Raw genomic sequence first — 12,739 nt, forward strand, 5'->3', positions numbered from 1 at the left:
TTGCTGTGGTTTACAAAAATTGATTACTCACCAAGAACTCAAGACCTATGTATTAGACATCATTCTACTAGAGATTTTCTTATGACGGCATAGAATTTTCTGTTACCTGAACTAAATCATGAAGCTGAGAATAAGGAAAAAGTTTAGGCGACACAAAAAATTTCCTGAGAAAGCTTGAGCTATTTGAGATTTATAATATGTTCATATTGCTAACTAGAAATAATTCAAGGAGAAAAATAAAAAGGCAATTAAGAGAAGGAAATTTGGTGTATGCAAATTATATGCACATTTAACTTAGGGAAATTCAATTTTATGTTTGTAATAGAGTGATAGAGTGACAACCAGGGGAGATGGGGTGGGGTGAAGTTTGAGGAAGTTCAAATGATGTGAGCAATTCTGTCTACTATTCCAATAAACATATCCGAGAAGAAAAACAAAGGCGAGAAGCATTAATATACTGCTGCTTTGGCTGGTCCCAATGCAGGCATGCCTCTCAAAGTTTGTGGCTGTTTGTTTTGAGTATTATTCTAGTGTTTAAATTCGTGTACTTTTCATATAACACGGCTTCTAAAAGCCAGCTGGTTGCTTCATTTGGTGCTGGAGAACAGCAACTTACTCTCATGCTTAGGAAACAAGTCATGTGTTAGACTTTTTTTTTTTTTTTTAAGATTTTATTTATTTATGAGAGACAAAGAGAGAGGGAGAGAGGCAGAGACATAGGTAGAGAGAGAAGTAGGCTCCCTGTGAGGAGCCTGATGTGGACCTGATTCTAGGACCCCGGGATCATGACCTGAGCCAAAGGCAGATGCTCAACCTCTGAGCCACCTAGGTGCCCATGTGTTGGACTCTTTAGGTAATTTTTTAAGCCCCTAAATGTGTCATCTTTCTAAGGAATTTTGAAGCATGGTTTTGACTTAATGTAATGACTTTTGTTCCTAACTTTCTCAACACTTCTTGGTTGGCATGAGATATGGATCCATGATTATTCATCAGAAATCAGTCTGCATGACGGATGCTACTCTGAGCATCTCAAGTAGAAAGGGATTTAATACAGGGAATTAGAGTATTAATCATTGAATGCACTACAGAAGTAAAAGAGAAATAACGCTAGACTTTCAGGAAACTGGAAGTGCTGGAATCTGTCCAAGCCACCAATGATGGCCTCAGCTGTCTGCAGGACAAAAGCAAGTGATCCACAGGAACTCACTGCAAGCCTTCTGCAAACTCATCTGCAACTTCCCACGAGTTTCTTTTTAATGCTTCTGGGTGATAACAGCTTCTATTTCTCTTCTGCTTTTCAAATCTGACATAGATGCTTCTTATTGGCAAAATTTAACCCAGAACTCTACTGGCAGTAGAGTCTTACACATGTAATTTTGAAGCTTCCCTACTGTGATACAGAAGTAAGTGTAAATCAGGGTCTGGATTGTGTTGATTTGACACAATGTGGCACATTCTACCCCTTTGACAAGTCAACTTCTATACATATCATAGTTAACTTTCAAAGGACAAAAATGGCAACAAAATCCTGCTTACACTGAACATGTGGTTACCTCTGATATAAATAAGACATGCTCACTTTCTACCCCAATATGAAATCCTAACCTCCCAATATTCTCTTATTATTCTGTGATATTTATTCTTCTGTTTCAGTCACAATTCTTTTTTTGATATCCTGTAATCTTAATATTAAATTTTAAGGTTAACAATCTTGGATACACATTATAGAAAAAATAGTACTTCAAGAAAAGATAGGGGCCATAAATTGATTAATATAGATGAGTATATGACAAAGCAAGGAAGAAAAAAGAGCTTAAAATCTAACATCTTGATTTTTTACAGTTGGTCACAATGTAGGTATACATAACTGCCTTCTTCCATTACCCAAGCTTTCCTTTGCTCACAGCTGATCATGGTTGTTTATCTTTACTCCTAAAAGATGCAAGCCCTTAAAGATCCTGTCTGCCTTAGGTTGCTCTATATCCCATCAGGTTTTTAAAAAAATTTTATTTATTTATTCATGAGAGACAGAGAGAGGGGCAGAGACATAGGCAGAGGGAGGAGAAGCAGGCTTCATACAAGGAGCCTGATGCGGACTCGACCCCAGGACTCCGGGATTATGCCCCGACCCAAAGGCAGATGCTCAACCACTGAGCCACACAGGTGTCTCCTAGCCTATCAGGGTTTAACATTAGACACAGAAATACAAAAAGTCCTCCAGAGAATCACTTGAACTCCATACTCTACACATGTTCACTTTGGCCCCACTGCAATGCAACCACTCTACTTTCTCCTAATAATCAGGGTCAATTAGCACAGGAAATAGGGTAATATTTTGCCTGTTAATTAACTGGCATGCCAAATCCTAAATGGGTCATTTGGCAATTTCAGTTTTCACATTACTGGGAGAATTATGGCTCTGGTGGAACTAATCTTCTAAAGCAGCAGAGCTCTCAAGGATGTAAAGGATTAATTGTAATCAATCTGCCACCTGTTAAATCATTTCCCTCTCCCTCATGATGGCGCCATTTTAAGTTCTCAGTGTTTGTCTTTGCTATTGGCAGATTTGTTACTTGACAGCATGAGGAATCAGTAGGAAACCCAAGAAATAGTGACTTGCCTAAGGTAAAGGGAAAATCAGGGCAAGCCTTTTTTTCTCATACTTAGGTATTCTCGATCCTAAATTACCATTCACATCATCTATTTAAGGTTTTGTCCCCATTGGATAAAAAAAAAAATCTGTGAATTAATGTAGTATCTTTCCCATTCACACCTTATTGGCTCCAAGGAATCTGGAGAAAAAAAATCCTTTAAGATAGTGCAGCCAGATTATTGTACACCATCTCAAATGGCTAGATCACATGCTTTCTTCATATTGAAAGCTGGAGACTTGACTCAAAATATTTGAATTTTAATAGGTACAATATGATATCTATTGATAATTGATATTTTGGCACTGATAATGCCAAAATAATGTAATAAATAATAACAATTTAAAGGCACTTAAACCACTGTAAATTATTTTCATGTAATGGTTCATTTAATCTTCATAATACCCTCAGGAAGTATGTACTAAGTCAAACCCATTTTACAGATGGAGAAACTAAGGCAAGGTGGTTAAGTTACTTGTCAAAGGCTACACGGTTACAGTCTAGTGCAGAAGGGATTCAAATTCAAGCATTTTGCCTTCAGAGTGTATGTTTCTGTTCTCTTATGCTATATGTCTCACACTCAGCCAACAATAGCACTTTTTTTGGTAAATGCATATTTTTAAGATTTTATTTATTTGTTCATGAGAGACACACACACACAGAGAGGCAGATACATAGGCTGAGGGAGAAGCAGGCTCCTCACTGGGGTCCTGATTCAAGACTTGATCCCAGGACCCCAGGATCATGACCGGAGCCAAAGGCAGACACTTAACCACTGAGCCACCCAGGTGCCCCTTGGCAAACACTGAATTTTCATCATTAATCTACCTCCTAGTTTGCTGATAAATTTCTCTAGGAGAATGATCAGCACACACTCTAAAAGAACTGTCATGCTTAAAAGATGTTGAATTATTTTATGACATTATTCTAAATTGAATATTAAAATTTTTGAATTTAGACAGATAGCCTATTTTGATCATTATTGGAGTTTCCAAAAAAACCCAACCCCAACCCCCAAAACCTTGGATTTCTTTTTTTTTTTAAGATTTTATTTATTTATTCATGACAGACACATACAGAGAGAGAGAGGCAGAGACACAGGCAGAGGCAGAAGCAGGCTCCATGCAGGGAGCCCGATGTGGGACTTGATCCCAGGTCTCTAGGATCACACCCTGGGCCAAAGGCAGCGCTAAACCACTGAGCCACCGGGGCTGCCCAAACCTTGGATTTCTTTTTTTTTATTTATTTATTTATTTATTTATTTATTTATTTATTTATTTATTTTTTTTCCTTGGATTTCTTTTTAGTGATGTTCAAGTCCCTTATTAATCAATTAATCAGATATAGTCTTAAACAGTGTATATCCAAAGGCTTTGTCTATTTTCCTGTGTCAATTTATTCTCTCACTTAAAAGCATCATGCAATTTTATGGTATCTTAAAGCTTTTACATTTTTTAAAAGATTTTTATTTATTTATTCATCAGAGACACAGAGACAGAGAGAGGCAGAGACACAGGCAAAGGGAGAAGCAGGCTCCATGCAGGGAGACTGACACGGGACTCAATCTCGGGTCTCCAGGATCATACCCTGGGCTGAAGGCGGCGCTAAACCTCTGGGCCACCCAGGCTGCCCAGCTTTTACATTTTTTAAAGCTAATCCTGAGCCCAGATATCTAAACAGGTTTGAGAAAATTAAATTGGTAAAGTTGGAAGAAAAGCACAGAAACATTACTGATCACAAAAGCACGCCTGGTTAATAAGTGTGTTGGTACCAAGTGCTGTTTCAACTTAGTATATTAAATTGGAGGGAGAATTGATAGAGTAGAAACCAAATGAATATTTGCCAAATACATAGGATAGCTATTGGCATCCTCACTGCTACTCTGGAGTCATTTAGTCTTACAGTTGAATATACGGCAGTTTGAGACAGGGAGGAAAGATCTGAGAACTACATCTCCACTTTCATCAGTACATTCCGTTTCAGCCTACAGATATTTACAACATACAGACCATGCCAGCAATATTAAGTGAGAGCGTGAGTCTCACATGATTTAGAGCATTCTGCATCGGTGGATGGTCTGAAGGAAACAATATTGGGAATGTAGATGAATCCATACTTTCAGAGCAAAATCTAAATCATACTTCAATAAAGGAATGGAATGGAATTATCCTGGGATGTTTTTGGGAATCTATAACCACAGACCAAGCCCTCCTCTTCTCTGAGGCAGGCAAGGAATCGTACTTTTTTGGTGAAGTAACAGCTGCCTGAGCTCTTTAAATATCAGCATAATTAGCATAAGGAACAAGTGGTCACCGCCAACAAGCCACCTACAAACACTTAATATTCAAAGGAAGAATACTGTCATTTAATTGTGGAGACAGTCACACTGAAAAATGACATATAAAAATTATTAAGAAAATGTGACTGATGTGTAAAAGAAAAAAAAATGTCCCCACAATCAGAAAGAACCTTCACAAGGTTAGATAGCATAAGCTGGATAGCCAGGATAAGCCTTCCTAAACACCTAATGTGAAACGTTCACCCTGGAGCTTTGATCCAGGTTGCCCCTTTATGTAAAATAAAACGCAATTCTCTCTTCTCTCATCTGCCTCTTTCCTTCCTGCTCTATAAATCTTTTTTTAAAAGATTTTATTTATTTATTCATGAGAGAGAGAGAGAGAGGCAGAGACACAGACAGAGGGAGAAGCAGGCTCCATGCAGGGAGCCTGATGTGGGACTCGATCCCAGGACTCCAGGATCACACCCTGGGCGGAAGGCAGGAGCTAAACTGCTGAGGTACCCAGGCTGCCCCTGCTCTATAAATCTAACTAAAATTTCTCACTTTTCTTTCATCTCTTTCAGGTCGAATTGTGTCCCCCCCACCCCCACCAAAATATATTCAAATCCCAACCATTATTTGGAAATAGGATCTTTCCAACTGTAATCTAGTGAAGAGGATATTATACTGGATTAGAGTGGGCCTTAAATCCTTATGTCGTGTCCTTAAAAGAAGAGTCAGAGGCACGAGGAAAGATGACCATGTGATGATGGAGGCAGAGGTTACAGTCACCCATTTACAAGCCAAGGAACACACCAAGGACTGGCTGCTGGCCATCGCAAGAAGTTAGGAAGAGTCAAGAAAGGATTCTTCCCTAGAGTATTCAGAGGGAGTGTGACCCTGCCAACATCTTGGTTCTGGACTTCTAGACTACATAACCTTGAGAGGATAACTTTCTCTTGTTTTAAGCCCCCCAGCTTGTGATATTTTGTTATGGCAGCTCTAGCGAACTAATACAGCATCTATTAAATTATTGGTGGATGACTATAAAAATAAACTGACCCCAAGTTCATTCGTTTTGGTGTGCCTGCAACCTAAGAATTCCTAACTCAGAATTTCTGCTGACAAGTCTCTAATTTTAGGTAACCCTCAGAATATATTTTTTTCTTTGATTGCATTAACGTTATGCATTGATGAAGGAAGTTACAAAAGTAAACTGACTCCAAATCAAAGCAATGCCTCCAACTTCAGCCAGGCCCTCATTATGACTTGGTGTTTGCTGTTTTTATTTTTATATTTTTTAAAGATTTTATTTATTTATTCATGAGAGACACAGAGAGGCAGAGACACAGGCAGAGAGAGAAGCAGGCTCCCTGTAGGGAGTCTGATGACGGAGTAGATCCCAGGACCCCAGGATCAAGACCTGAGCTGAAGGCAGACACTCAACCACTGAGCCACTCAGGTGTCCCAGGTGTTTGCTGTTTTTAAATACGCACGGACTGTTCTGTAATGATTAATATTATGTTCTTTCATCAATTATCCCAAATTCCTAACTTCAATTCTGAAGTATCCAATTCTACCTCTATGAAATTCTGTTCATCACTTGATGTTATACCTCATGTTTTTTTTTTTTACCTCATGTTTTTAATACTATATTTTTCTCCTAAAGTTTCCCTCATTTATCACAACCAAATGTTTTTTATTGACATAAATTTTATCTGGATATGCATGTAGTCTTTTATTCTTTTCCCATTCTAGAGGGAAAATTATCCTTCCTCTTTCCCAAAGGTTTCTTCTTTCTTTTCAGTGAGAATGGAACTATTTTTTCAGTTTTTTTTTTTTTTAAGATTTTATTCATTCATTTGGCAGAAAGAGTGAGAGCACAGCAGGGGGAGTGGTGGGCAGAGAGAGAGGGAGAACCAGACTCCCTGCTGAGCAGGGAGGCCAATGTGGGGCTTGATCCCAGGATCCTGGGATCATGACCTGAGACAAAGGCAGATGCTTAACTAACAGAGCCACCCAAGTGGCCCAGTTTTTTAATTTTTCTTAAGCATTTTAAAAAATTTCATTTATTTATTCATGAGAGACACACACACAGAGAGGCAGAGACACAGGCAGAGGGAGAAGCAGGCTCCATGCAGGGTGCCTGACATGGGACTCGATCCCAGGTCTCCAGGACCACGACCTGGGCCAAAGGCGGTGCTAAACAGCTGAGCCACCCGGGCTGCCCTATTTTTTATTTAACAACTAAAGAAATGTAATTCACAGAGCATAAAATTCACCTATTCAGGTTTGTAAAATTCAGTGGTTTTTAGTATAGTCAGAGTCACACATACTTACAAGGATAATCAATTTTTAAATACTTTCTTCATCCCAGAAGAATACCCTGTAGCAATCATTCACAATTATCCTCTCTGTCCATGCCATGGCATTCTATTTCTATGGATATGCCTATTCTGGACATTACATGTAAATTGAATCACTCAGTATATGGCTCCTGTGACTGACTTCTTTTACTTAGTGTAAAGTGTAATATTTTCAAAATTCATCCATATTGGGACGCCTGGGTGGCTCAGCAGTTGATCTTCTGCCTTCGGCTCAGGATGTGATCCTGGGATCCGGGATTGAGTCCCAAATTGGGCTCCTTGCACGGAGCCTGCTTCTCCCTCTGCCTGTGTCTCTGCCTCTCTCTCTCTCTCTCTCTGTGTGTCTCTCATGAATAAATAAATAAAATCTTTAAAAAAAATTCATCCATATTATAACATGGTCACTACCTCTTTATTTTTGCCAAGTAATATACCACATTTTGTTTGCCGAATCATCTGTTGATGGACATTGGGACTGCTTTCACTTTGAGGCTATTATGAGTAATATTATGAACATTTGAGTATATGAGCAGATATGTAGGAATAGGTTTTCATTTCTCTTTGGTGTAAGTGTAAGAGCAGAATTGCTGGGTCACATGGTGACTATGTTTAACATTTTGAGGAACACTCAAAATTTTTTTTTAAGAGACTTTTTTTGGGATTTTTTTATGACCTTTTTTTTTCAGGTGTCCCCACTCAAACTTTTTTTTTTTTTTTTTTAAAGATTTTCTTTATTCATGAGACACAGAAAGATAGAGACATAGGCAGAGGGAGAAGCAGACTCCTGGTGAGGACCCGATTCCAGGACCCTGGGATCAGGATCTGAACCAAAGGCAGACACTCAACCACTGAGCCACCCAGGTGCTCCACACTCAAACTTTACTAAAGCAGCTGCACCATTTTACGATTCCACTATCAGTTTATGAGTGTCCCAGTTTCTCATATATTTAGGTGTATGATCCATTTTGAGTTAATTTCTGTGTGGGTCTGGGATTTAGCTTTACTCTTTATATATAGATATCCAGTTGTTTTAGCATCATTTTTGAAAAGAAAATTATCTCCCCAGTGAACTGTCCTGACACTCTTCAAAAATCAATTAACTAGAACTGTAAGGTTTTATTCACTCTCAATCTGATTCCATTGTTCTATGTATTTGCCATTATGCCAGTACCACACTATCCTGATTAATGTAGTTTTGTAGTGAGTTCTAAAATCATGAAGTGTGAATCCTTCAAGGCCACCCACCCCATGGTTTTTGCTATTCTGAGAAGCCTTTGCATTTCCATATTAACTTGAAGATTGCTTGCCAATTTCCATAAGAATGCATGTAGGGTTTTGATAGGGATGAACTATTGATTACCTTGGTGAATATTGCTATCTTACTATTTATCTTTTGATCCATGATAATGAAGACTCTATTTAGATCTAGTTTTTTCAACAATGTTTTGTAGTTTTCAGTATACAAGACTTGCACTAAAAAAAAGAATCCCTATTATTTTTTATGCTATTTTACATGAAATTATATACTTATTTTTGGATTCTTCATTACTAGTATATAAAATTGCAAGTGGCTTTTGTATATTGATCTTGTATCCTTTATCCTTTCTAAACTACTTTATCAATGGCTTCTTTAGGATTTTCTTTTTTTTTTAAAGATTTATTTATTTATTTGAGAGAGAATGAGAAAGAGCATGAGAATGGGGTGAGGGGCAGAGGAAGAAGCAGACTCCCCACTGAACAGGGAGCCTGATGTGGGACTCAATCCCCAGACTGCAGGATCACGAACCAACAGAGTCAAGAGCCCTTTTAGGATTCTCTACATACAAGATCTTATTATTTGTGAATAGTTGTTCATTCTTTTCAACATGGATGCCTTTATTTTTTATTTCTATTTTTAAAATATTTTATTTATTTATTCATGAGAGACACACACAGAGAGAGAGAGAGAGAGAGAGAGAGGCAGAGACACAGTCAGAGGGAGAAGCAGGCTCCATGCAGGGAGGCCGATGTGGGACTTGATCCCAGGACTCCAGGATCATGCCCTGTGCCAAAGGCAGACACTTAACTACTGAGCCACCCAGGGATCCCTTTAAATTTTTTTTCTTGTTTAATTGCCACAATAGAACCTCCAATGCATTGCTTAATGAAAGTGGACAGAGTGGACACCCTAGTTTTGTTCTGGAGCATAGGGGAAAATCATTAACTCTTTTATAATAGAGTATGATGTTAGCTGTGGGTTTTATAGACTCTTTTTATGTGGTTAAGAGAAGATCCCTTCTTTTTTATTTTTAAGATTTTATTTATTTATTCATGAGACACAGAGAGAAGGCAGAGATATAGGCAGAGGGAGAAGGCGGCTCCCCATAGGGAGCCCAATGTGAGACTGGGTCCTGGGACTCTGGGATCACCCTCTGAGCCAAAGGCAGACACTCAACCACTGAGCCACCAACACGTCCCAAGAAGGTCTCTTCTATACCTAGTTTGTTCACTCTTTTATATATATATATATATGAAAGTGTGTTAGATTTATTCAAATAATTTTTCTCCATCTATTAAAATGACCCTATGTATTCTGTTACTTATTCTATTAATATTTTGTGTTACACTGACTTTCAGATACTGAACAAATTTGCCTTCCTGAGATACCACTCCTCCACCCCAGCTTATAGTATATAATCCTGTATGTTTAAGGCTGAGTATACATACTAGTATTTTATTGAAGATTTTAAAGGCTACATTCACAAAGGATATTGGTCTGTAGTTTTTCTTGTGATATCTTGACCTGGTTTTGGTATCAGGGTAATGCTGGTCATCTAGAATGAGTTAAAAAGTGTTCTATTGTGGGCAGCCTGGGTGGCTCAGTGGTTTAGTGCCGCCTTTGACCCAGGGCCTGATCCTGGAGACCCGGATTGAGTCCCACGTCCAGCTCCCTGCATGGAGCCTGCTTCTCTCTCTGCCTGTGTCTCTGCCTCTCTCTGTGTGTCTCTCATGAATAAATAAATAAAATAGAAAAAAAAAAAAAGTGTTCTATTGTTTGGATGCTTTTGAGAGAATTCAGGATTATTTATTTTTAATGACTGGTATAATTCACTAGTAAAGACATTTGGGCCTAGACTTTTCCCTGGGGGAATTATTTATTTATTTTTTTAAAGATTTTGTTTATTTGAAAGAGAGAGAGAGAACACAAGCAGGAGGAGTGGCAGAGGGAAAGGGAGAAGCAAGCTTCCCACAGAGCAGGGAGCCTGATGCCTGTGTGGCTCAGCCCTTGAGTGTCTGCCTTAGGCTCAGGGCGTGATCCTTGGGATCCAAGATCGAGTCCCACATTGGGCTCCTTGCACGGAGCCTGCTTCTCCCTCTGCCTGTGTCTCTGCCTCTCTCTCTCTCTCTCTCTCATGAATAAATAAATAAAATCTTTAAAAAAAGAACATCTATTTCTTTAGTGTTGGTACTTTGTCTTTCTAGAAATTTGTTCATTTCATCTAAGTTATCAAATTCAATGACTTTTATTTGTTCAGAATATTCACATATAATTCCATTTTTCTAAGATCTGCAGTAATGTCCTTTTTCATTCCTGATTTTCATAGTTTCAGTTTTCTCTTTTTCTAAAGTCTAATGTTTTATCAATTTTGCTGATAGATTTTGAAGAATCAATATTTGATTTTATCTATTGTTTTTAGTCTTGTGTTAACTCTGTTTTTAAATGTCTTTCTTTCCTTCTGCAAAGCTTTGATTTTAGTTTACTCTTACTTTTCTACTTCCCTAAGGTAGGACAGATTACTTAAGATCTTCCTTCTTTTTTCATATAAACATTCACAGGTATAAATATCTCTCTAAGTGATCCTCTAGCTGTATCACAAAAGTTGTTCTTTTTTTTTTTTTAGATTTTATTTATTTATTCATGAGAGACAGAGAGAGAGAGAGAGAGAGAGAGAGAGAGAGAGAGAGATAAGCAGAGGGAGAAGCAGGTTCCATGCATGGAGACTGACGTTGGGACTCCATCCTGGGTCTCAGGCCCTGGGCTGAAGTTGGCGCTAAACTGCTGAGCCACCTGGGCTGCCCGAGTTTTGGTATTTAAAAAAGTTTTGTTCATCTAAATATATACTCTGATTTTCCTTGTGATATCTTCATTGACCCCTTAGTTCATTAAGAACATGTCATTTTATTTCTAAATATGTGAATTTCTCAAATTTCCTTATGTTACTGAGTTCTAATTTAATCCTGTTTAGTCAGAAACATCCTTTGCATGATTTCAGTCCTTTTACATTTGAAAGTTGTTTTATTGCCCGTTATGTGGTCTACACTGGAGTGTGGTCCATGTGCACCTAAGAACTTATATCATCCTGTTTTGGGTGGAGTACTGTATAGGCCTCTATTAGTTTTAGTTGATTTATAGTGTTGTTCATGTCTTTTATTTCCTCACTCATCTTTTGATTAGTTGCTCTGTCTATTCTTGAAAACAGGATACTGAAGTCTGAGTGTATATATAATTGTATACATAAAATTTTAATTGTTATATCTTACTAATACATTTACTCTTGTCATTTTAAAAGGTTTCCTGCTGTTTGGTGTGATAATTTTGTCTTAGAGTCTGTTTTCTGGTAGTAACAAAGCCATTCCAACTTTTTTTGGGCTACTATTAGTGTATATTTTCCCTTTTTTTTTACTTTTAAGGTAGTTGTGCCTAAGTCCTAAGTGAATTTCTTATAGAAAACATATAGTTAGATTCTGGTTTTTTCTTTAATCAGTTGTACCATTTCTCCCTTTTCATTAGAGTGTTTGACCCTTTTTCATTTAATGGAATTACAAGTAAGGTAGGATTTATGTTTGCCAACTTGTTATTTTTTTTCTTGTTTTTTCAATGATTTTTATGTCTCTAAGTCTGCCATTATTGCTATCCTTTTTTGCTTCATTGTATAACATTTTAATTCACTTGGTTGTTTACCTTAAAATATTTTTAAATTATTGGTTGTTCTTGCTGTTTAATTAGCATATAAACTAAGCTAATTAAAATCTGATACTGTTTTTGTCATTACAGTGACCTGGACATACAATTTATGTTTGTTGCTTTTTGCCATTATATTTTAAAGCAGATAAAAGAAAGGCATAAAAATATACATTTATACTATCTTTTCTATTTACCTAACTTTACCCTTAGTGGTGCTCTTTATTCCCTCATGTAGATTCATGTTCCCTCCAAGAGTCCTTTAATTTCAGTCTAAATGATTCCCTTTACTATATTAGGGCTGGTCTGATGATGACAGATTGTTTCAGTTTTTGGTTTTCTGGAGAAGTGCTAATTTCTCCCATCATTTTCCAAGGCTAGTTTCACAGACTACAGATTCTTTGGTTGTCAGTATTCTTATTTAGCAAATTGAATGTGTTATCCCAATACCTTGTGGCCTCTGGAGGAGAGAGGGATTGGAGTAGGCCAAGTTAAAATACAA

This window comes from Canis aureus, chromosome X, assembly GCF_053574225.1.
Source record: "Canis aureus isolate CA01 chromosome X, VMU_Caureus_v.1.0, whole genome shotgun sequence".
NCBI lineage: Eukaryota > Metazoa > Chordata > Mammalia > Carnivora > Canidae > Canis > Canis aureus.